General features: G+C 42.0%; 1 long non-coding RNA gene across 1 annotated transcript in view; it reads right to left on the reverse strand.

Moving 5' to 3' along the window:
• Nucleotides 1-3515: 3515 nt before the first annotated feature.
• LOC115812053 (uncharacterized) overlaps nucleotides 3516-27347 on the reverse strand; it is a 35812-nt gene continuing 11980 nt past the window's right edge. The window contains exons 2-3 of the long non-coding RNA XR_004025283.1: nucleotides 8062-8141; nucleotides 3516-4483 (exon numbers count right to left, since the gene is read on the reverse strand). This is a non-coding gene — a long non-coding RNA (uncharacterized LOC115812053). The remainder of the gene's footprint in view (nucleotides 4484-8061; nucleotides 8142-27347) is intronic.

Below are 27347 nucleotides of genomic sequence, written 5' to 3' on the forward strand. Positions count from 1 at the left end.
ACTTTCCCCTGGCTTGCTTGATGGCTCTGTTACTGATGATAAAAAAAAAAAAAAAGTTATGATACAAGCGAAAGAACGGAAAGTGTGACTCATCGTATTATTGACGAAAAAAAAAAAAAAATCCCAGACAGTCTACAGTCCTGACATTGGGCCCCACATGAAAAGTAGGTCTAAAAAAAAAAGGGGGACCTTAAAGGAGAAGTGCAGAGTTTCTCTGAACGCAATCTGCTGCACATGTCTACATATGGTGCTGCATAGTTTTTTGGTGACACCATACAGCAATAAGTATGTATGAGAATGCAAATAATTATGGTTAAGAATGAAAAATTACCTGTAGAGCGAGGGCACGTTATTCTAGTTCCATGGTTATTCAACTATTATCAATCATACAATAGCATCTTCGGGAATTATTTATTACATAATTATTAATAAATGGAGATCGAAGTTCACTCTATGTTTACAAATGGGTTCCAGCAGTCGTTCCCCTTCATGGGGGAGTGCCTAGATTCCGGCCAAGGCAAACCGTTAATGCCGCTCAGGTATCCGGAACGTTATGACAGGAACGGTGTGGACATGAAATCTGAGACCACCGGAAAGTGGGGGGATGCTTTACTTTGGGGTCAGAGATGTTATCATCTGATCCAATCAATAATTAACCAAGGTCACAGTTAATGGCTAAGAGAAACAATGTGCATATATTATTCATAGACAGTGCATCTGCCATAAGGGCCTATCTGAAATAATGGGGTGGAGGCGGAGGGTGGGGGGAACACAGGAATGATACGATGGACGGACGGCTGGAAAAAGGGGGTATGAGAAAATAAGGGCTACAGAATGGAGTGAACGGAGAGAGGTGTTTATCCATCTGAATGGCTAACTTTATGCAATTCAAAAACACCGAATGTAGCTAGCAAACACTCGCAACACTATCTGCAAATAGTGTGTTGGTAATACAGCGCAATACAGTCTAACGCAGTAAAGTGTTCCCACTGAAAATATTCGGCGATTCGCTGCCAGGTAAAATCAATGCAGTGGTTAACAGCGGTCGGTAAGTTCTGTGAAAGCCCTGCGCTGAGAGCACTGCGATAAAAAAAAAACAAAAAAAAAAACAACACGTTCCACGAAAAAGAGGGTGGGAGGGTTGAGGATCAGAACGCAGCACATGAGAGAGCAGGCTGAGAAAGAGTAGACCTCCTCTTACGTCGCGGTGACAGGAAGGCAAGCCAGAGAGGCTGGAACAAGAGTCCAGGCCCCACGTGGCACGAAGGGGAATTCCACTACTCTGGCTCCTCTCATAGTGCTAACTCACTGCCGGAGGAATGATGCAACGTCATGAAATCCGCAGCGGATCAGGGGGCTGCTGGAGCCGGCACATCTGGAGAAAGAGGACAAAGTCCTGGCGCTGTCAACAGGCTGAAACGAACTCAGTGACACTCTAATCCGGGCAAAATCATATTTCTAATTCTCAAATGTTTTGTGGCGCGTTGTTTGTTTCAATGGATGTTTTGCTAAGAGTTGCATCAGAATAGGCCTAAATCACAACTGTAAAAACAACCTGTTCCCCATACCATGAAGTAGTAAAGTGTTTTCCTTCAACATGACACTATCTCAAAAATAATAAAAAAATATTGTGCATATATATATATATATATGTATGTATGTAAGAGAGAGAGACAGAGAAACAGAGAAACAAAGTTGTTCTCGGTCATTAAAACTCCATAAAAATTTGATTTAAAGTGATAATGCTTATTTTCATATTAATATCAGTAGTAATTAAGCTATTTGACAATTAAGACACAAGAGAAATGAACAATACTACCAGACATCCTCTAGCACAAGCAGCTGGGTTCTGTGTTGCCGTGTATAAGTACAATAAGCCCGCAGGACAAACAGATGGGACAAGACAGCCATTCACTACATTTATACATGGTCTATTTATAACCATCAATAGATAATTGTCATCAGGACAAAACTTTCAGGCAGCATAATATCAGTTCTGCGAAAAAGGCAGAGAGCCTGTTCTAATGACAACAGTTTTGGGATGAATCACTCTTTGTTTTCTCCATCATGACCCATACCTCACATCCATAACCAATCATTCATTTCTCGTTGAGCCATTGGCTAATCACTGTGAGCAGGTGCCGAGGACAGTGGTAAAGTCTTACATCATAGTTTGTGTTCATAAATACACACACTTACATCACGGCCTGCTTTCATAAATAGACAGAAACGTTATGATATGCAACAGACACAGAGCAGGTGAAGTGTCAGAAATATGCTTGGCTTCGCTTCACCATGACAAGTTTGCACATGCTGTCAGACGGTTTAAGATTTACCGAGCCTCCTCATTCACCGGGTAAAATTAACCTGACTTTCAAACTGGAAACATTCTATCTATCTAAGGTCCCATCCGTTCTCCAGTAATGACGAAATTTGGAAAGCTTTCCGGGCTCAAACAGTCGTCATTTTTTTTTTTTTTTTGAAGTTGTGACCAAATATTTGCGGATATTTGAGAGCGGGAGTCTTTGGGCCGCGTTTGCTCTCGAGTTTCCACTGAAACGGCTTTCTTTCCTAAGAGCGCTGGTACACGTGTGCCTGGCCTGTTGCCCTTAGATAAGGACCAGAGAGTGGCGTAAGGAGTAAAAAAAAAAAAAAAAAGACCAAAAACAGGTGACAGATAGGGGACATGGAGGTGAGGTAGTCATGCGTATACAGAACATAAGTTTACACTTTCAATAACAAGCATGTGTGTCCACATTTTAACATACACAGACTTTAAAAACACTACAGCTGTCTGCTTATTCTCCTTACCATGAACCCATACTAGGACACGGATCACCCAAGAACAGTTACAAGCTGCGAAACATCAAATCATAATGGTTTCCTTTTCGAGTATCGCTGAAGAATGGGTTCTGAAGCCGTCTCTCATTCTTAAAATGTGTAAGTGTGGGAAAGCAGGTAACGCTGAGGCAACGCTGACAGCCTCGGTGCCTCCCTGACAGGACCACACAGGAAGGAAGGAGGTTTTAAATGTCCTCCGTGACAGAGGTTAAAGAGTGTACCTCAGAAGAAGTCCTGAAATCTCCCGTTTAAGTTGGAGTCATGAAGGCAAAGAACAGCTGATTCTCCATTGCTTAGTCTGTGGTATGGAAAAGTAATGACTGTTTGACAAATGAAAGGGTACAGGTCAGGCTGTCTTAGAAAGTCACAGATGAAGATAAGGTCAGTGGACCTAAATAGATGGCACCATTCGCTATTTTTCAGGGAGTTCTGAGAAACAGATTGTATGGGTTGGTGTGTGAATATATGATTTGCATTTAACATTTGCTTAAATTTTGGTTGCATTTCTCCTTCCCATTCTTCTTCATTTGTTACTACGTCAAAGCCCAGCCGCGGGCCAAAAGCTGCCATTTCAGTAGTATTAGCGACGCTGAAGTTTGAGGTTTCTTGGAGGAAAACACAGACAGACTAATAGACATAATACACAAAACATCAACACAAAGACAGATGGGTTCTCAGTTGGTTCTTCCTTCATTGTTTTTCAGTTTGTTTACAAAACCGTAACAAAATCAGCCAAAGCTAGCCCCCCCCCCCCCTCCAATTCCATCTCCTTGAGACTTACAGTCTATGTTATGATAAGGTCACATGACCATCGTGGCGCGCAGGAAAAGAGGATTACAGGGGATCCAGTGATGACATCGTCTAGCCAGATTGGGTGTGCCCCCTCATGACCCCCATCCTCTTGTTATTGGAGGGGGCCCGAGACGTCCCTGCATCCCACCATCACGACGACACAGATTAATCTAGGTAGAGTCATCTCAATCCCCAACACCATCACCCAAGCAATTCAATTAACCTGGGCTTTGCTCTAGCTCTTCCCATCCAACCAGAGCCCCAGTGTCAACAAAACATTAATACATTTTATGAAACATTTTCTCTAATACAGTACATTCTCTTTCTTTTTAATCATGAAAACATATGGCCACTGCCAATTTTACATGATGAAAATGTTACGATGTCCCCATTAAAATGCACAGATTAACATTTAAGAACATCTGCTTCAGTCTGGGATGACTAGAAGCATATGATGTGATAATGTTTTTTTTTGTTTTGTTTTTTGTTACCAGAAATGAAGTCATTTCATTAGTCATAATTGATCTATGTGTAATCACCCTCTGCGTGAGATTTGTCAAACACTGAGTCCTAGAGACCTTTGCATGTTCCTGGAATATCGGTAATTTTAGCGTTGTCCGTGCCAGAGGGCTTGAGGATGGTCAAAGGTTGTCTGTACTCAAGTTAAGGCCATGGATCAGTTGACCTTATGCTGTGTAAGCCAGTCAAAGTGTAGTTCGTCTCAGCACAGGTCAGCCTGACCCCTGGAAGACTCTTATCTTCGCCCCGCTTCATTTGAAAAATGCTGGATTTGGATCTGCTCCACGGAGGGTGAGGGGTTTACTGGAGAAGCCCACGTTACATCAGAACTCTGGAAAAAACAGGTAAACAGAGTGTATGTGCGTGTGTGTTAGTGTGAGTATGATCCGAAAGTACAAAGTGACCTGTAAACCTTAAACTCCATTGAGCAAAAGCTGTCTGTTCTTGCCTAATATCAAACCGCATCATTCAGCAACGATGGATGAGTCGCTCCACTTTACAAGATTAACTCTGAAAGTCAACAGAGGCCAAGCTCCGGTTACCACAGTGTATGTCATATGAACAACACTGGGCCAAAGTTTAGTATTACACATGAGTGTCAGAGATAAGTTAGATTTAAAAAAAAAAAAAAATCTGATATCCTCTGATATGAATGGAAGGTTTTGGAAGTCTACAGAAAGATAGCATTAACATAATTTAATCCTGTAGTCCACAGTCCAGCAGTTTACAGTGGAGGACTTGGAATTAAAACTTTATTTTAGCGTCATGTTCATATGAATCAGAGCCCGTGGACTTTGATTGTCCTCCAATTCTCTCAACTCTAGGGAGGCAATTTAAATCAGTTACAGTCTCGCGAAACACACAGTAGCCCATCGAACGGTGAACTTTCGCTGAACCTGTCTGTTGTAACCCAAGTTCAGATGAACCCCACTCTGATCCTGACCACGACCTTGTGAATGTAGCGAATCCTGTACCTCGCCTCTCTTCTGCTAGTTCAAGGCTTTGAGAGTTTGTCAAGAGTGATCAATGCCGATAACAAGCGTCCCTCAACAAAAGAGAGTAAGAAATGAAGACGCATTAAAGTGCTCTGATACACACAGTTCTGTTTGGGTCGAATGTTTCCCTCCCATTCTTCAAGTGGTTCTGGAAGTGAAACCACAGACGTGGACCCGCATCTTCTCCCCCATCACCGGGTCTATAATTAATATCATACTAAGCCCACGTGCTGTATGTTTACAAATGACACCATGGGAACATTTGACGACAATGAGAGAGATCTCATACTGACCTACTTCTCTATGGGCATGTAACACATTATTACTTCAAACACTCCCCTTATCATCTGAGAGATTACATGGGCCCCACAGGTGAATGTCAATTGAACGCTGAATTACACAACACTATCTCTTATCGACTTGTGGATCTTTCTCTGTTTCGTTCGTCCTTCTAGAGCAAGGTTAAAATATTTATGACTGCAGTTTTAAAAATATAACATGACATAATGCATAGACTTTCTCCAAAAAAAAAAAAACCAAAAAAAAAAAACAAAACAAAAAAAAACCCATGTCAGCTCATGACATAAAAAAAAAAAATCTAAACTATGCAGACAGTGGTTATGTAAAGTAAGAGAATATCATTCCTGTACATCTTATTAAAGTTATGATCTTCACATTCATTCCTTCATAATAAGGCTGTTGTCAAACCGGAGATCTCTCTCTCTCCTGATATCCAAGCTCAGGCGGCCTCTTGGCCATAATGATCAAAATCACAACTATTTATTGAGCTTCCCAGATCATTCATATGATTTGTTTTTCCCCAACCATACCAATGTGATTATTCATTAAATGAATTATACCCAGCTTGGTCTCTGAGCTACTGCTGTGTATTCCTGACTTATTACAGTAGCTGAGTGGTGGGGTACAGTAAACCCAAGTATTTTAACCTCATGAAGAGTGAATACAATTATCCAAACAAAGTAAGAGCTCCTTTGAGGTACAAAATGTCTGGCGAGAGAGTTAGACTGAAAAACTGTTTATGCTATTAAAATTCTGACTGTGTTCTATCACAGAAAGAGGGAGGGAGGGAGGGAGAGAGAGAGAGAGAGAGAGAGAAAATGCCACAAGATAAGAACTCTTTTCCAAGACCTCCATGTTCCATCAGGAAAAACTGACTATACAATGTGAACTATTGACTCTGACTCTAATGTCTCCTCATTAACCAAACTACAGCTGTGGTGACTCCTGACATGATTCTCTGTCTGCATCACAGTCTCAGATACGTCATTTTGAACGAACTGATGTGTTCTAATAACAGGGCCAACATAAATCAATGAGTCAGAAAATCTGATTATCCATTACCGCACATGACGAATTCAAAAGAATTTCTCTGGACATTACAAGCACAGATAAATCAGGTCTCACAGAAAACTCAGGGAAATATCCCTGAGAAAATTCTCAGAAACAGTTTCACCAGCATCACAACTGTTGTCGTTAGCTGTGACTTTCCTTCTCCAGATTCAGGATGTGGAGGGAAAAAAAAAAGTGTGAAATATATCCAGTAGGATTTCAGCATTTAAATACATGGACTTACATAAAAGTACATTTTTAAAAATAACAAAGAAATTAAATTCAGATACCCAACACAATAAAGACCTTGTCGGGGGGTGGGGTTAACCAAATCACAGAGACTGTTCAAAATTTCTACGTTGGGGAGGTGTGGTCCCAGATCTTCCAACACATGTATACACAGTGAACACAGAGGATGTCTCTCTCTCTCTCTCTCTCTCTCTCTCTCTCTCTCTCAAGCTTGAATTTGGAACAGTTGCCATGACAACAGGCTGAGTAAAGAAGGGGAGGCCACAGTGACAGGGCCTAGCTGAAGGTAGGGAGTAGGAGTCTAAGTTCAGACTACACTGTCCTTGATGCTGCTCTCCCTCAAACCTCCCACATGTCTGCCTGCTGTGGGAATAACCCGACACGGATTCCTTAACCCGCTGCATGGAATTACAACCACAAAAAAACCACCAGGTTTCACAGTAGATTCTCATTTACAGGAATTTCAAAGAGAAAACAAGCAAAGGGTGACTCAGATTCAGTACGTGTAACCCTCAACAATCCAACACTGTTTTTAAACCAAGTGCACTTTTTCTGAGTATGGAGGTACAACTGTGGTTAGTCGAGGTCATTTTTGTTCCTCTGCTGAAGACGGCACGGACGATTTGACATTACCGACCGAGTTCAGAGTTCTCCGGAATGTTCTGCTGTAGTGACACAACCAAAGTAAATATGTGAGTGTTTGACCATGTGCTAAGCCCAGCACACAGATACAGTGCCTTACTCTCCAGGGTCATAATATTGACTTATTCTCTGGTCCCGCTCATAAACTCCGTGGAAACCTCTGTGAACTATAAAAAGACACGATCATAGGGAAAACAGAGGGTCTAGTGCTAACTCCTTTCACGTAACAGTCTCTTTAGTCAAACAAAGGCTTACTGTAGTTAGCTCCCATGGGAGGATGCACACTCCAAAAACGAAGTGACAGTTACAGGTCATGGTTTTCGGCTACACGGTAATTTGCCTCAAATGGATTCCAGTACACTGTTTCAGTGTTACTAAACTACAAATGCAGAATCGCTCTGCCTGTAGGTAAAAGGTGAAGGATCATGTACACACCCCCCGCCCCCCCCCCCACAAAAAAAAGGCAACCATCTACCAAATAGAGAGAGAAAAAAAAATACGATTCTATATCCCATGCATTCAATATACTACATATGTATCTTAAGCAGCGACTTTATAGAACTGTACAATGCATTTCAAATTTGAAACTGATCATCTTATTCTTCTTCAGGCTTAGCCCTACCGTGTCTATCGGTGATGGATTGAATAAGTGATAGAGGGGACGAGTACCTACAATTCAATTTTTCTGTGCTTGGCAGGAAGGGACCGGTCCACATCAGTCCAAAGAACGTTTTTGGCTGTGTCCGGTGTGGTCTGCAATGAATGAGAATGACCCAGACAGGTCACCCATTAAGCTTTCGCCATTGAGAATGAAAAACAAGTGATAAGCAGATTTACATTCACACAAAGCCCAATTTGTCAACATTATAAAGCAGAACAACATATTGCATCACATTATATATTGACAGGAAGAGCTTTGGAAGAAGACAGTTTGCTTTCTCTTCTGACTCAAAAATATCTAGGTAAATTTTCTCTCCCACCAGCCTAATCACAAACTTTCATTTTTCAAAGCCCAAACTGTCGACACTCAAGTAAACAAAGTATGACTAAGCAGCCAAGGTCGGGGTTTTGGTTTTACTGTTGAAACAAAACCGTCACTTCCCAACACAGTCTAAGGAGAGATGAATGATAACATGTTCTGTTTGCACATATCTGAGGTTTGTCTATACTGGACGCACACTGAGATTGGATCCTCTGGAATGCAACTGACAAGTGACTCATTGTATTGTACTGTAGCATCATGGCCTTTCTCACTAAGATATGGTGGGTGTGTGTATGTATGTTTTTTATATATACAGCGGCATGAAAACGTTTTTTTTTTTTTTTTTACAGACAGTGTGATGTTTGTTTCCAGAAATTGCTGGTATTTAATTTCCTCTGCTGACTCTTCCATGAGGGTCATATTTGTGCAGGTGTTGCTGCACAGTAGAACAGGGCACCACTACTCCAGTTTGCTAACTCTTCCTGAAGGGTTTTGATTTGCCTTTTTAGCGATCCTACGAGCAGTTCTCTCGACCTCAACCGTTCCAGTTAATTGCCATTTCTTAATTACATTACGAACTGAGGAAACCGCTACCTGAAAAGGCTTCGCTATCTTCTTATAGCTTTTCTCCTGCTTCGTGAGCATCAGTTTTTTTCATTTTCAGAGTGCTAGGCGGCTGCTTAGAGGAGCCCATGGCTGCTGATTGTTGGGACAAGATTTGAGGAGTCAGAGTATTTATAAAGCTTTGAAATTTGCATCACCTGGCCTTTCCAAACCTGACGACGACTGTGAACAAGACATAGCCCTAACAAGCTAATGAAGGTCTGAGACCTTGGTAAAAGTTGTCTGAGAGCTCAAATCTCTTGGGGTAACCCAAACGTTTGCATGGAGCCCCCTTTCCTTTCTTTTTCACTTTAAAATTGTACACACAAACAAAAACGATAAACGAATCTGGCTTAACATGTTGAAAACAATGTTTCATCTTTAACTTTAGGCCTTTTGGAGATCATTTCATCTTCTACTCACTTAGGCTACCGATTCACAGTAACAGAAATTTTGACCAGGGGTAGCCAAGGGGTAGTGCATGCCACTGTAGGTACTAGCTGCCTCTTGGAGGTCTGCCCTGAGATTTGTCTGCGCTGCCTAGTACAACAAGCATCAGGAAAGAAAGCACATTCTTCGTCTCCCCACAAACAATGTACTAATTCATATCACACGGTTATACAACCTCTCACTTACACTCACAGACATACACACTCCACATATCTTACAGGGGAATTCCCACCAAGTTCCGTTTCATCGAGGCCTAACCCAAGAAAAATTTTGAAACTTTTTTTGTTCCAGCGACGGCAACCATATCTCTAAAACAATATTTTAACTTGTGGGGAACAGCACAAAACCTTAGAACCCCACCACTTGTCAAATGTTTATATCCTAATGGGAACATTTGGCCATCACAACACCACAAAAGACCCGCACACTCACGCAATTAGCGAGGTGTTGAGGTCAGTTAGGAACCCTTCGGGTGAAGGAATAACCTTTTGTCACATATTTGTCTCTTTTTGGCGTTGTCTCAGTAGAGTGTCCCGCTTCGCAATATGGGGAAGTCTCTTGTCTTTCCATCAGAGGTTGAGAGACCAATTCATACGGTAAAGCTACAACCACTACAGTGGTGACAACCCTATTTCTAATAAACGGCACAGTTTACACAACCTCTTTGACTTGAGGGGAGCAAGACACAGAGCACAGGAAATGCAAGCTATTTATTCACCGAGGGGTTGTCTTCTGTTCTCTCTCTTTCCTCTTCTTCTGTCGCTCTCTCTCACACTCTCAAACCCTGCAAAGCGTAGTGAGGTTTTTCTTAAGAAGAGACCCCGAATGAAGCAGGTACTAGGAGTACTACTTTCATAATCACTTTCTCTTTAACCACCAAAGGTGTTTCTTGCAACCTTTAATTGTCACATCTAAGATACCTGCACAGCGTGCATTGCATGATGGTCAAGCAGATGAGAAATGTGGGACAGTTCACCTTTGGCTAAAAAAAAAAAAAGAAAAAGAAAAAAACTGTCACCATGACGACGAACCGCTCTCTTCATCTGACTCAACGTGCTCTCTTTTCAATCACTTCCTTTTTTTGTCCTGAGGAAAATTAAACGACAAATAGAAGCGCATGAAACACCAAGAGGGAAATTCATTTAAAACACAACGATTAAAAGTAATACGACACCATTTAAAGCCACAGTTTTGAGCTAAACACAAAAAAAAAATGCGGATGCCGAAATGGTTCTTCTTTAGCTTTTGAACTGCATGCTCAAGATGTGAAAGATTAGGGCTTTGCCCTCAGTGAACTCTACGAAGATGTACAGGGGACTTCCACAGAGCTGAAAACACCGCAGGACTTTACTATTTTTCTGTCTATCTTTCTTTATATCTGTCTTTAATTGACTCATTCCTTTGCTAAAACAACTGTGAGTTTTGCATATGCCATGTATCAGTATTTCACAAGCATCATGACAAACCACATGACAGCTGTGATCAAACCCTATGAGAGGTCAGATTGGGAGGTCAAACATCTAAAATAGCATGCCAGGATACAATCTCACACTTTTTTTTTTTTTTCCCCATTGCAGTTCCCGTCAATCTAAAAAAAGACACTTGCACTAGATTAACAATGAAAAATCTTAAAGGCAGATGTACTCCTGTGCACAAGCGGGACAGAAAACTGCATCATACATAGACATGGTCAGGCCTGATTAGGGATGCCAAGGGGGGAAACCCAGTCTATAGCACAAACGTACACAACTGATGTGACAAATCAGACCACTACATCAGCGTTAAGATGTAGGATGGAAAGGACTGATCAGACGAAAAAGCGGTTAAAATATCGTTTTTTGGCTTTTTTTTTTTTAAATTCTGTTAAGTTTCAAAGTTACAATAAGTGAGATCTCTTCCTTAACATACACTCAAGAGAGTTGGATTTCTGTGTTATTGTTACAAGTGAACTGGTTACATATTAAGTTGTAAAACATTTAACATTACTCATTTCTCTAATTTATCTACTAGTATTGGACCTAAGATAGAACTCAGGGTATCTCTGTTGATTAGATCTACAGGTCCAGTTTGGGAGTGACTGGCTATCTGAGGTGTAAAACCAGGTGTGCCCGGAGAATGAGGGTAATAACATGCAGGTTTGAAACAACATGAGCAAAGTATCTCTGAAATGAGGTTACAGCGTTGCTGTATGTATACAAATACACACACACACACACACACACACACACACACAAACATGCTTCCATTTCTGCTCCAACTGATCATTCTGCCAAAGTTTGGGGGAAAAAAAAAAAGAACTTTACAGCACTTCACAGGAGGACAGAAGACATGCGAAGGATTCTGGTCCATTTGTTGTTGTTAATTACATTCAATGCTTTTGTGAGAAGTCTCTCTAGTGACACATCTTTAATTCAGTGTGGCATGGAAAACAAGTGACCTTCAAAAACGTATTCGTTTTCTGTTCCTTTACTCTGTCTAGCTTAAGTGTAAGAAACACTTGGAAAGAGCACGTAAGTGTTCAAAATTGTTTTGTATTGTTTTGTGTTGTTGTGTTTAAGTACACAGAGACGAATTCCTGATTACAGTTCAGTCACGGATGGAGACTTTGGGAAGAGAGCGAGCGGAGCCTGTTGAGTTCTCATATTCTCCGTCTGTGAATGTGTGGAAACAAAAGCACCAGTGTCTCAACTATCCAAGGTGTGAGACCACATAAATTGATATTCCACACGTGCGCGCACGCACACACACACACACACACACACACACACACACACACACAAACACACACGCACACACACACGCACGCACACGCGCACACACGCGCGCACACACGCACGCACACGCGCACACACACACACACGAACGCACACACACACACACACGAACGCACACACACACACACACGAACGCACACACACACACACACGAACGCACACACACACACACACACACACACACACACAGTGGAGAGCAGTGGACTGATGGAGTAGACGACTGGTGGAGTAGATCGGTGGCACTGGTAAACAAACTCTGAGCGGCATGTGAGAGAAGGAGCAGCGCCAGTCGGTTAGACCAGACACAGGCAATGCCAACAACACCAGACTCAGCCAACTCGACTCTCTCTGCCAACTACACCACGCTGTGCCAAAGACGACAAGACAATGCAGCAGAACAAACAGGTCAGTGTGAATGAAACAGGGCTACTATGACATGAGAGGAAAAAGAAAACACTTAAACCCCCCCCCCCCCCCCCCCCCCCCACCACCACCACCACCCCCGCCCCCTGAAATAATATGGCAGAAAGGAACATATTTGGAAATTCTCTTCAAACTTTCACATACCGCTGAAGGGGAGGAGATGAGTAAGTGTGAGAGTGATGCAGCGCGCTGAACTGTGGGCTCAGTCAACCTCATTCACTCATGGTTTTTTCCTGTAAGCGGTGAAGAGAACCGTTCCAGGCTAGCACGTGAGCGTCACAGAGACAATCACATCTTCAGTGGTGGATTCCTCCAACAGCTGAATGTAAACAGCTTCATTAAATCTCAGCGTGAAAATGGGGGAGGAGGCTGGAACATACGGCTGTATTATTATTATTATTATTATTAATATTATTATTATTGTTATTACTATTATTACAATAAAAAAACAGCTCTGTATGTGAATGCGACACTGCAAACCAGGTCTTGTCATAAAACATACATTTTACAACGCTAATTGTAAACACCGTATAACTGAAGATGAAAGCGTTGATAACTGAGGCTTGTTTAGTTCTGCGGCTTTTGGCTATGCCCCAGAAACTCTTTATCTGCTGTGAACTGCTGTTCTAAAGGAAAGAGCTGCTCTGAATTATCATCAGTCTTTAACCACATCAATTTAAAAAAAATAAAAAATTCTCTTAAAACAAAAAAAAAAAAAACAACAACAACAACAACAAAAAAAAAATCAAAAACAGAATTATGTTGTTCCAGAGCTGATGTGTATTTTGTGAGTGCAGCAAAATCACGGCTGAGGTAAAAAAAAAACAAAAACAAAAAAAAAAAGACCTTCCCTGACAGCAACAGGCATTTCAATAGCAGCAACAAGCGCTCTGTGAGAGATGGAGACTCGCGTTACGAATGTAATGTCCACTCTAAACAATGAGACGTGCATGTGGCATTGCTGGAAGACTAATCATTCTTTCTACCATACCAGGGAAGAGCAGCTTCATGGCTCCTCTGGACTCCAGTGGCCTCGAAGGTTTGTCTCCTCATGGTCAATGCTTCATTCTGAGCAACTAAGGAGCGACTGGGCACTGGTGATGCCTCTGAACGGGCTATTTTGGTGGTTTTTGTGTGTGTGTGCGTGTGCGTGTGCGTGTGTGTGTGTGTGTGTGCGTGCGGGTGAGAGACAGGGAGAGTATGTGTGTGTTTGCAAGTGCAGGCACTGGGGTCAGTCCCGTTCACATATCGAATTGTTCCGTCCAGTGTTTCAAGCATAACAAAATAAGCATGCAAGCATACACAGGAACACGCAAAAGGTCACCCACTGGTATTTGCTGTTAATACAACCACCATACATCAGCACCCTTATTCAGCTGTACATACAGACTACCTATAGGTTCTGCCTATTTGAAGTTTCAGGACAAAGGTGAGGGTAGGACACGTTGGCATAAGAAAACATGTTAGGGTACACTGCTCATGGGGGTCTTAAATAACCGCCGCTTCCCCCCCCCTATTTTCACAGTCAGATAGCGTTTGGTCTTGCCTTGATTGGCACGGGGTTTTTTTTTTTTTCTTTCTTTCTACAGACGGAAGCTTTGAGGACATTCCAGCCGACAGCATTAGGAGACCTCCTTTGCATGTGCCTACGCTGCATGTGTCACTCGGTATCGCCGAGCTGATAAAAGCAGATATGATAATCTAACAAACATTGCTCTCTAAGCCTCTGAGGTTTCCCCTTCCTATCTTCACACTCCTACACAGAACATACAATTGTAAACCAACGTACCAAAGAGTAACTGTACACATGATACTGAACACACGCATCGCCTCACAATAATTGTGTGTGTACAACATTCGTCAGCTCTACGCGCTCACGTATGGTTAACCCAAAGCATCTGTCAAAAGACAGGGAAGCCTTAAATAAACGATAGCGACCAGTGCATTCCAAGTCTGCTTCAAAATAAATGGAAAAAAAAAAAAAAACAGACTACAGACAAACCAAGGATATAGTCAGCTGCTCATCTGATCTGAACAGTAATGCCTTACACAACAAAATGGTCATATTTTTACACTGCATATGGAAGTTCCTTGCATGGCAGGCCAGAAATGAGAAATGAGAAAACACCTCAGTGGGTGACCATGGATCTATGACACACTTTAAACAGTTGGCCAGCTGGAGAGAAACACCTGTTTGGTCCGTGTTTCTTTCTGGCAGGAAGGTCATTACGGGTCAACTTGATATGAAGTTCACGTTCAGCTCCTTGGTGGACTGCACAGACAGGATCCAGGTTTCTGTCGCATTTGGAAAAGCTGAATTTCACCTTGTGAAATTGTAATTCAGGCTTGGAGATGCTGAATTACTAACAATTAAATGTGATGAATTCCGCTGCACATCCACCCTCCCCTCGGTTACGAAAATGTGGACCGCATCGTAGTTTTGAGCGGTCAGCTGTCAGAGTGCTCTTGTAACCCTGTCATTTCACCTTTTACAAACAGAAAGTAAAAAACAAAAAACAAAAAAAATTCCATAATTCCAAATCTAGAAGCAAGCTGTCACTCAGACCACTAATTCAGTTGCAGAAAAACACAAACACGCCTATTAAAGCTAGCCGGCCTATGCCACAGATGACTCAAACCAACCCGCTACCAACCCACCATGTGTCAAACGACCACAATGAAATTTGAGAACGTCACTCTCATCTCACAAAGGCGTGAAAAAAACCCTGTCTTCCCGGATTCGCTATTTTCTTGTGTAGGTTTTGCTGTTTTCTGGTGTTTGTGTGTGTGTAGGGGGGGGGGGGGGGGCGGGTATCCATGAGAAAGTGGTGTACTGTTTGGGAGGCTAATCTAGAGGTCCCAATATTACAAAAGACCAAACTCACACAACATTGCCCTTGTTTTTTCCCTGCCTGACTTTATTTGCAAAGTTGTTTGTTCTTGTTCTTTAAAAAAAAAAGAAGAAAAAAAAAGTAATAACGTCATGCAATTACAACAGGAAATAATCACAACACTGTGATTAAACCATCTGTGAGCTTTTTTATTGGGCAATTACATCATTAAAAGAGTGAGACCCCTAAAAATCCTCCATCAGCTCATCAAGACAAAGGTTAGAATGAGAATGTTATTTCAACAATTTTCTGACTCTGTTTAGACTTGTGCAGTGTTGAAACACTTTAATTACTCTTTGGATATGGCTGCAGTATTTTATAAGCTACCCCTGGAGTCGGCTTGACATCAGCCCAGAGAAACGTGTTGGGACAATTCAGTTCTTTGAGATAAGAACGGCATTAGTGTAATCCAGGACAAATGGAATGATGCTTTTGGTTCACGAAACACACTATTCGCTTTATAGTGAAACAGGGATGACATTCAGATGATCCAGGTTAAAATAGTGTGTTTCCTCAGACTTGATTGGGCGTGGAAAGAAGAATATTTTGACATTCCCAACGAAATAATATTCTTAAGCAACGCGATTTGTCTGGTTCACCTGACCATCCATATCGAGCAAAATAAAATGTCTTCTTAAGCACAAAGTATCCACCTGTAATAGAATTCAACCTCACTTAAGGCATTCAGAGCATCCGATCGGAACGGCCCACAACCAAAAAGACAGTTCATCTAAAGTCAGTGTATAATCACATCCCAGGGGAAGAGTCACAGATGATCCTAAAATTCAAACAGAAGCTCAGGTGGCCTTTCTCTGGCACTTTAAGTGCATGTTGGGAAGCTCGCCAGGGATTTTGTAAGCGGGCGTCGAGATGAAATTTGAAAAGAAGAACTCCTACCTCCTACCTCGAATGACCGACTGAACCTGCTTACCCCTCGCAAGAGCCGTGATGTAGACGGATGATGCGGATGCTGCTCTGCAAACAGTGATCTCTATCTGCTGCTGACATGGGCTGTTTGCTGCAGCTGCAGCCGCTGTGGCCGACCGGCTGAGACAAGTCGAGGCCATGAGAGAGGTGTGAGGGTAAAGCCTTTGAGCATCCAGCGGCCTCCATAACTCGCCTTAACCCAGAACAAGAAACAACGTTTTTTCAAAAAAAAAGTGTTCCAACCTAGAGAGGTGTCTCATTTCTCACTCTCCTGAAAAAGAAAATACGTCTGTTGTCATCCCACATAAAAATGAAGTCCTGTGTCGATTTCGTTTGTTGTTTTTTTTTTCTAACTGGTACGTGAATGTTAAAACGGGATGTGTTCTTCGTCAGAACACCACACCACAAGTAAAGGGCCGAACGCACCGAAAGCCGAGCGCTTTCATTCGCCGACTGTAGTGAATTTCTGAATCGTGGAACAGACCTGGTTCGTTTTTTTTAATGCTTACAAATGTCAGTTAGTGAAAACAATCGTTGTAATAACCTTTGTTTTAAGTTACAGAGACCATGGCAAAGCTGTCTGGAGAAACTTGTTTTCAAAGAACATTATATTCTCTCATCAGACAATGGAAGAAAAGACACAAGGCGTATTATTCAAACAGCAATTAAAAAAAAAAAAAAAAAAAAGCAAAGCCAAACAAATTAATTAAATTCTGACATGGATTGTGATTGTGTGATCTTCTAAGAGCATTTTTACTCAAAGACTTTTTTTCTCTTGTCTAATCTCTCTCTCTCTCTCTCTCTCTCTGAGAACACAAAGAGATATCAGCAGACACAGGAGAGTGACTGAAAACAGTCAGGAAATCTAAGCCAAGCCCATGAACAGCCCTGGGTCAAGTGAGTCCTGCTGGAATGCGGAGGGTTCTACAGTAGATACTGAGTAAAGCATACTGTTAGTCTGTGTGAAGGGGGGGTTGCCAACAGCCCGTGGGTACAGCATTGACTGAGGAAAGCTGGGTCAGACAGTGGACCCAGTACCTTCAGGCTACCTTATCCTTCTCTCACTGCTTTCCTTCCTACCTGACGTGCGAGAGCGCTGGGGGTGGGGGGGGGGTGGGGGGGGGGGGTGGGGGGGGGGGTGGGGGGTGAGGCAGTATTAGTGTTAGCCCTAGCCCTGGTTGGTGGAGAATAACTCTCAGAGAGGCTGTGGAAATAATACACCCCCAACTCTATTCCCTATATAGCAAAGAGAAAAAGCCTGGGGGGGGGGAGGTCTTGGAAGCTGTGTTACATTCATGGAAAAAAAAAAAAAAAAATCAGCACCCGAACAGAGCCACAGGCAGGTGAAGTATATTTTACATTAATGCAGGTTTAAGGGGAGGCTCCTTTCCCTTTACACTCCATTTATTCTAGTCATTGACTTACCTTCACATCACTGACAAATGGGAGAGGCACTCATGTAAATGTCATATTTTGAAGACTATTTCAAAAAAAAACACACACACACACGCATTTATTTCCAGGCTGTATGACAAACTCATTCTCTTCAAATTAATAATAATAAAAAAAAAACCTATGGCTTTTATCCATAGTTCCCGTGAAAGCTTATCGAAACAACAAAGTACATGGGCCCCCTCTGTTCATATGCAAATACCCGTCTGATGAGTTTATCTAGCCAATTTCATTTTTATCTTCTAATCTTTCATCTCTCCCTTATTCTGCTTTCAACTGCTACTTAACTGCTCTAACAGGCACACAGGCAAACAGCAACTTAAAGCATAATATAGAATATCTCACTATCTGTGTGTTTTGCTTGGGAAAACAGATTGGATTCCAGCTTAACCTACAGACGTCTGGATTAAAAGAACCGCAGTCTGCTTTTTCTATGAGAAGGGAATGTGTATACTTGAGAGCACACACAAATACACACACGCACACACACACACACACACACACACACACACAAACACACACGCAAAACAAAGCTCACCTGGGCCGAGACAGACACACCCTCTCTCTGAGTTTTTCCCAGCAGTTGTTCAGACGGTTAGATATTAATATTGCCGGAGGTCAAACAAACGCACACATGCTCTAATGCCTGCATCTGTGTGATAATGAGAAAACGCTTTGAGCAGGGACTAGGAACACTTCAGAGATCAGTGGTCAGCCCAGGACACTAATCGCCTCTGAAAATCAGCCCAAATGACCGCAGTTGTTCTTTCTTTTTCTTTTTTTTTTTTTAGTAAGAGCCGTTCCTGACCTTATGTGAGTAAACTGGAACAAAAAGAGCAAAAAAAAAAAAAAAAGTACAGCCCGTGGAATGTGTCTGCGACATAACGGGTCTTGGAAAGAACGCCGGCATAAGAAAAGCATTACATTGCTATTCTATGTGTGGACGACCACCTGCTCGGTCATGTCCGAGCCTCCTGCCGCAGCCATGTGCCGAGATCCTCTGTTCCCATTCCATTTTGGGTCTGGACGAGGCTCCTTGGCCAGCTGCCATTAACTCCACGTCAGGATAGCGCAACTCCCTCAGACATCTCCCTCACACGCGCACGCACATGGCTCACATGAGCCTCTGTTTCCGTCAGTTACATTCATGCCCTCTGCCCTGGAGACACAACACCACCAATTTACTACGTCTCTCGAAACGCAGTCATCTGACCGATCACAAGCACTATTCCTAAAACAAAGCCAAGCTTGAGTCACTCATACGCAACTCATACACTCTGGCACTACGCTCAATACCGAGCATACCGATCAGAATATTCTACGGAAACCAGCCATTTCATCCACTAGGGCTAGGTACTGGCACAGACGCTCCGATTTGATTCAGTTACGATTCACAAGCTAATGTTTCGATTCGATCCGATTCGATTCCAATTCAGTATCGATTTGACAGGAACGAGATATAAAATACTATATAGCAGCTTTCCATATTTGGAGAGATGTTTAAGAAGCACTAAAGGGAACACAAATTTACGAATGCAGAGTCACTGGACACCAATTGTGAAAACCACTAAATAAAAGGCCAAAGGCTTGCATACCAAAATCTTTTTATTTGAGGAACACATGTATAGTTCCTTAAAACAAAAGCAATCTGTCTCTTCTAAAGCACAAAAAAAACCCTTCTGACTGAAAAGAACAGCTGAAAATAAAAATGGAGTCTAAAGTCTAAAAGTCACAAGCCATGTTTCACAAGGACTTCAACTTAATGATACAAGCCAAAACATAGAGTTAAACTTAAATATAAACAACAACTTAATTATAAATGTATATTATGCAAAAGTGTTGCCGCCACTGTTACGTCAACGAGACATTCACTGAGTGTTTGGTCATGTGACTAAGCGTTGTATGAGATCAAAAGCCTGTAGCGTGCTGCGCGCACTCCGTAGCAAAAGCCCCGTGCTTTGGCTCAACTCCGCGTATTAGCACAACTCCGAAACGTCAAAACAGACATCTCTCGGCCAGCTTTCTAAAAAACCCAAGTGATGGTGCAGTGACGTCGCGCCACAAATAAGCGGGACTTTCACAAACGCGGTTTCGGGAATTCGGACCGACAGGCCTATTATTTGATTTTAGACCTAGGCCTAATTGCTATTTTAATTTGGCCTGTTTCCAAGTTATTTAATTTGATGGGCTCGGAATGCAAAGAGACGTACATGTAATGTAGGCTAATGTTTTCATTTAATTAACAATGGCAAGGCTATGCTATGTGTTTTATTTTATTGTTGTAGTCTATATGTTCAGCTCACAAAATTTGCGAAGAGTTCATTCGTGCTGATTACTTTTAATAAAATACATTTGTTGGATCCTAGCGTTTGTGTTTCATTGTTGTTTAAATGTGGGCTATTATATGGCCATTTAAAACGTATTTCCGGTAAAAAAAAAAAAAGTCTAGTGTAAACTCTGGTATGTGTATCATGTATAAGAGGCTATAGGATTTCCTCTGTGTGTTCACAGGTTGTGAAACGTTAAAGGGGGGGGGGGGGGGGGGGGGGGGGGGGCTAGTAATTTCCTTTAATACAACAGTTAGACTATGACAGAGCCGGTCTATTTTATTCTCTGGCTCTGTTTATCCATTTCAGAAATGAACGTAGAAAACCGGAAGGATGCATTAGCCTGAAAGATCGACCCATAAATTTTACAGACCAGTATCGAATTGGACGAGTTTTAAAATACGATTAATCGAAAAAACAATATTCTTGCACGCGCCTATCGTCTACTACATAAGACGGTCAAACAGTTCTGCTGGTTCAAAAAATACTCTAACAACATGCTGGGCTTGCTTTTGACTCTGTAAACTAATAAAGATGCCATTAACATTAACACTGAAATTCCTCATTTAAGCTCCGAATGCCATATTTGTATTGATCTGACAACGACAGAAAGGGCCTGGTCCTGTAGGGCTTCCTGTGTGTAGTTCCTGTGTGTAGTTCCACACTCTCTCAGTCCATTCCAGTCACGACTGAGTTTCATTATAATGTTATGCTGCTAGTCACTGTCTTTAAAAAAGCACTGTCTCTTAAAAAATAATTTACGGTAACAACAGCATTGATCCAAAGTGACGTTTCTGAGAATGAGGGCCTCTTTGGAGAGTATAAAACATGAATCACTGTCTAAGCCTATTTTCTTTCTCTCTCTCCCTTTTTCACTGTAAAGACATACAGTTTCTATTTCCACATAAAAAGGAGATCTTTTGCTCCTCCACAGGGTGAAGTTTGTGAAGCGTGGATGGAAAGTACTGCACTGTATTCAAATGATGCAGGGGTGTGTGCGAGTTTTACATTTCTGGCTAAGGGCCAGGGCAGGTTAAGGGAAGGGGGGGGGGGTCCCTCTGGTGCCCAGGAAACAGTGAATAACAGTCAGTAACAGGTACCATAAAACCCCCTCCTATGATTCAACGGAGTGTGCACATATCTGGTTGCTAACCAAGTGTAAAGAAAACAGGAAAGTATAACCAGGCTACAAACACACAACATGAAGAGAACCACAGCCCTTAAGAGAGGTTTTGTTTTTTTTTGTTTTTTTTTCCCCCTTTCGTCTTAGTGAGATGCCCTTCCTGAACAACTGAATGTAGTGATATGGAAAATGAGCCAGGAAATCTTTTGTTTTACTCCTTTAACAGCCTTGACCCCACAGATAAACAAAACATCATAAATAGTTTAAAACATTACTGAGCTTTGTAGCGGCAAACATTATCAGTCTGATTCACCATTTGTCATTCATGTAGAATTGATAACACATGTTTCCGGGAGGAGCAAATGAAGTGTTATCTACAAGCACACTTACTTTGAGAGACAGATCTGCATTATCATGGCTTAATTTTTAATAACTAGAGAGTATGAAAAGTAGCACAGTTATAGCGCAGTGTCTATTAAAATAAATAAATAAATAAAGACAGTTAGTGATTCTAAGACATTATTTTCCTTTTGCCAATTGATGCCTTTAAGCTTCTTCATCACAGAAGTTACACTGAATAAGGTCAAAGGGTCACATAACCTGCTTTCTCTCATTCAGATTCGACACAGGACTAATTCAGGTCTGTGCTGACAAATATGGTCATGTCATTTTTTGTCTCAGCAGAAATCATTGCGGGAAAAAAAAAAACAACCTGAAACTCTATCAGCTATGCATGGCTGCCTTGTGTTACGTTCTCACACCCTGACGTAGCTCATTCTCTCCCATGACAGGAAGCTAAAGGTAAAAGTACTGATTTTAGTGAGTAAGCTGGAACAGGAGAGCAAAAAAACTACACTCAAAATCCCCTGACAAACTCTAAACAGAAAGTGACTGCAGGTGTTTCTAGAACTTTCTGTACTATTCACCTTTTCAAACAGCTACCACCATCTTAAGGCGCAAGCAAATTGTTGGGATGGGAGTGGATGATTTGGCGGCCTTCGCAAGGAGCACAATGTTAGTTAATGACCAATTTTAATGACGTTTATAATGACAAGCACATCAAGATGGCAATCTCGTTACAGTCGTGTTTGCCTGGGTGCTGTGCCACAAACTTTTGAAAAAAAAAAAAAAAGTTATCCCACAAGTGAACTGGCAGAGAGAGAGAGAGAGATGTTACCTCATCTCCCTTGCTCTGTCATTTTCTGCTCACGTTAAAAAACCTGAGGTTCTGTGCATTCCGAAATGAAGGCGACGTCTTAAGGCGCAAATTTCAAAATTCCACAAAGGGTGGAGGCTAAACCTTGGTATTTTTATTACCCTACAGTCACAGATAACTCATTGTCGTTTGCAAATTCCAACCAGCAACACTAACCACACAAGCCATAACAGACCTGCTTCAATTAGCGCATTAAGTACAAAAAAAAAACCCCAAATCAATAGATAAATATAAACCTGTTTCCCCTCTCTCTAAGCATTCTTCTCCTGAACAGCAGTTTGAGGAAGTGGCTTTAAAACAGACAGAGCAATATGTAATTATTCAGCACTCAGAAGGCATAAGCTGTGATTCACCAAAGGAGTTAAATCAGAACCAATGAATAATCGGCACAGATGTGCGGCCGAGAGGAAGGCTGGTAATAAAAAGAGGAAAATCCTTCTTTTGGAATATCCTGATGACTTCAAATATATCTTCTCTTCCTCTGTGCGGACGTAAATCATAATCGGTATTTTTCTCCTGGCGCCGAGCCAGCTGTCTTCGGCCTTTTGATTTTGAGAAGCTAGAATTTTCGGGGACGCCGAGCGTGCGTCTGGAGAGAAGAGAGTGTCGCGCTCTCGAAGAAAAACAGATCCGTCATCTCTCGCGCGCGGAGATAGACTGAGAACAAAGTACAAAGTGGTACGACTCTGGCGCGTCTAGAGGCCTGTCTGCTGCTGTAACTCGCACAGATACGGGGCTGAGGTCGGAGTATAAGAGTGAATTACTTCTTCCATACAGAATATAAGGCAGCATGCTAGTGTCCAGTGCCTATATTTCCCCTAGACTCAGAGGGACAATCTTCACTACTAGTGTCAGGTGGGTCCTGTAAAACGAACAGCCCAAAATTGAAATTCATTTCGACCAACAGCCCCGGATTAATTCAACTCGGCTGAGAACATGAGAACATCAGCTACGCATTGGATTTGAGAGTAGTGGAATGGATGGAGCAATTCTCACTGCCATTTCCTAAAGGAGTGAGGCTAACAGCTGGATAACAATAGATATTCAAAGGCACCCTCCCCCCGCCCCTTCCATATCCAGGGAAAGCAGGATACACATATCGCCATAGGGGAGGTGTTGATTTGAGTATTCTTTTGTCTCATTCCCATCAGGCTATGGGTCTCAAAGTACAGGGGTAACTTTGTGTACTGGGTCTTCAACAGTAAACACCTCGCTGGTTTCCGCATTTTCTGTTTTGTTGCTTTCCCTGTTATCGACACACAATTTCCTTTTTTTTTTTTCTTTTTAAATATAGGCAAGTTATGAGACTTCATTGAGGGCAGCGCACGCTTGTCAAGAGTGTGAACAACCAAACAAATCTATTGTTCTGTCAGGTCCAAACATCTGTCTGATAGAGGAGGGGGGGGGGTGACCTAAACAACAGGAAGAAAGGAAGGCAAAGGTAGCCAAAACAAGTGAATAAGCGGAACCAAGAAACTGGCAGCTGTAGCAAGTACATATGAGTCATGGTAAGTCAGTGCAGCAAGATGGGTCGAGTCAGGAAAATATTATGAAAATGGAACGAGACGTCTTGTTTCAGGAACTGTTTCATAATAATGCAGCCTCTTGGGCCAAGAAATAACCACACAGATTCTGGATAAGAGACTGGATCACTGGCAAGCTAGACAGGGTTCCATGTGTTGGACACACACACACACACACACACACACCTGATGAGGAAATGTTATTGTCAGAATGGATTAGTCAGTTGGCAAACAAATATACCTATTGAGCCCGATAAATGTTACAAACCTTCCTCTGTTACACTGAACACCACTGGAACACTGTGGAAACAATAGCTGACAATGGTTAACTAATCAGTCAATACAGAGTTACACCTGTGTGCAAAAATTTAATATTTACTGGAAATGAGTGAAGTGTGCATTCTAATACGCATTTATGTCACGTCACGTCCTTCAGATACAACTGATGCCACAGCCTGGGTGTGTACTGTGAAGTACACAGAAACCACAGCTATGAATAACAATATTTAAACAATAGTCACATAAAGAGAAGATGGCCATTTCTATGAAAATATTACGGCGCTAATTTGCATTGCAAAAATCCAACGGCTACTGCTGTTCCCTGTACATAACAGGCATGCAAGAACTTGATAGAAGAATTTTTTTCTAAAGCTTTAAAAACACCACAAGCAATCCTAACTGAAATTTAAAACAGGATACAAACAATTCAGACGTCCTAGAACAAACTCTAATAAAATAAAACAAGAGCAGACAAGGACATACTCAAGGCTAAAAACAGTTTGAAAGTGGTCAAACTGAATTCCATACACATTAACCAAAAAAAAAAAAACATTTGCATAACTGTTAGTACTGACAGTTTATTTCAATAAAGGACAAATGATAATATCAGCCATTAAAGTATGAATAATAAACACACACGGGCCTCATTCAAACAATTGTACAATTTACATAAATATATTTACCCCTATGATCGTTTTTGTAGGTCCTTAGCCACTGAAGTTGAATAGTTCAATACAGTTGAGCAATGTTTTGTGGTACACTGTGCCAGTTTGGTACTAAAATGAACATATCTCCTGTGTCAGAACACAACACAATGGCCTAAACACTTCCAGTCTTGCGTCCTCTACAGCAGCTGTGACGGTGACATTTGCTCTGCGTCTAAATGAACGTGGTTCTGCGCAGCAAAACTGTCCGTCTAACATCAAGTGCAAACTCAGGGAGATCTCTTTTGATTGGTGAATGAAAGTAAGCGTCACCTGCAATGGACTGGCAACCTGTCCAGGGTGCCCCCCCCCCCTTTCGCCCAATCAACGCTGGGATAGGCTCCAGCACCCCTGCGACCCTAATTAGGATAAGCGGCTTTGAAAATGAGTGAGTGATCGAGTGAGTGATCGAGTGAGTGAGTGAGTAAGCGTCACTCATTCAAAATGACATTCTAAGTGCAATACACTGCAACCACAGTGGGTGCACGCTTCAAACTTTGTCTTTGTCCTGTGTGTGTTTCTAAGGTTAGCTAACTGTCGTCACTCTCTCTCTCTCACACACACACACATATATGTGCGTAGGTGTGTGTGTGAGAGTGTCTGCTGACAGTTGGCTATATATATATATATATATATATGTGGACATATACACATATATAGCCTATATATGAACTCACATATTGTGTATATAACTGCATGTATGGTATTTGTTTCTCATCAGTCTTCTGTTAAATAGGTTACATGTTCACTGATACAGTGCAAAACCTGAGCTAATCTTTGGCAAAACTTTACCACTTACCATTAACAGTTTGCAACTTTCAAGATGTTTCGAGGAGATAAATATCAAACAACAATTCCATATCAAAAAACTACAGGCTCTGTAAATTACCTACTGTGATTTCTTAAGTCAATCAGAATTCAGGTCATACATCAGCAGTCACATATACATAACATGCGTGCAGTTACGCTCATCTCTGTTAAATGATCAAAACTGAACAAAAAAAAAACCCAAACTCAGTTCAGTAATAATTTAGTGATAGGTTATGCTATTTAGAGCATTTTAGGAAAACATAAGCCCCCACTAACACATCTTACAAAAAATCCTTACAAAACATGACTGAATATTTCCCCCCGTGTAGACATGGAGGTATGCTATTCCACAGAGAGAGAGAGAGAGAGAGAGAGAGAGAGAGAGCGAGCGAGCGAGAGGGAGAGAGATGTGGTGTCATGACTCAAGCTGAACTCAGTGAACCGAACCATTCTCTGGCTCATGCCTCTGGCAAACCCCTCCCCCACAGCCCCAAAAGACTGCATCAGCAGAGGCCCGCCTCAAGCCCCACCTCCCCTCACCAGCCCCTCCCAACTCTCAGCTGACTCTGCTGTCTATTCTGGACACGATTGTGAGAGTTTCCTGTCTGTGTGTACTCAGCTAACACTCTCAGGTGACCAGGATCATTGGCTTATAGAAACGAACCTAACAGAGCTAACAGTGCGACAACACAACTTCACTATCAGATCTCCACCATTATAGAGTTCATTCTCCATGGCAAGCGTCAGAGGATTGCAAGAGCTAAAACTAACAGTGCAGTGCAAAACACACACACACACACACACCCACCCACCCCTCAGAGAGCTCTATGAAAACCAAACAGAGCTTTACTGCTTCGGGTGCTGACATCACATGGAAACAGAGGTTTACTGAGCAGCTCCGTGCAGTAGCAGGAGCACGTTGACACATCACCAGTTCCCCCTTCAGAGCAAACTAAAACCACACTCTTGCCATGGTGATGCGGAGAGCTCCTGTTCTTCTCCTCTCAGCTAGGCCTGCACATTATCAGGACAGCCAATCGGCAGTCAGACACAAAGGGGATTCCGTTACCAAGCATCTGAGTCACCGGCAACCAACGGGACGCCTGAACTTGACAGATGGGAACACCCACAGACGCAGGGTAAATCAGAGAAACAGACACAGAACAAACAACGAATCAGACTTCTATGGTACTCAGTCAACGTTCTCGAGAGGCCTGATCATGTGCTAGAGAACCCTATCTATTCTTTTAGAAAAAATACATCTTTGGATATCCCTTGAATGAGTACAAGAGAGCATTTCAGACTGCCCTTACCTGAGTCATCTTCCAAAGAAATTTCCACGCTGATTTTAATACTGTTTATCAAAAGTAAAACATCAAACACACAAGTTTGCATTTTATCACCACAGAAATAACGACAACCGCTTAGCGTTTGCCATGAGGCAATGTAACCACACAGTTCATCTGTTTATTCAA

Source organism: Chanos chanos, chromosome 5 (genome assembly GCF_902362185.1).
Source record: "Chanos chanos chromosome 5, fChaCha1.1, whole genome shotgun sequence".
In the NCBI taxonomy this organism is placed as follows: domain Eukaryota; kingdom Metazoa; phylum Chordata; class Actinopteri; order Gonorynchiformes; family Chanidae; genus Chanos; species Chanos chanos.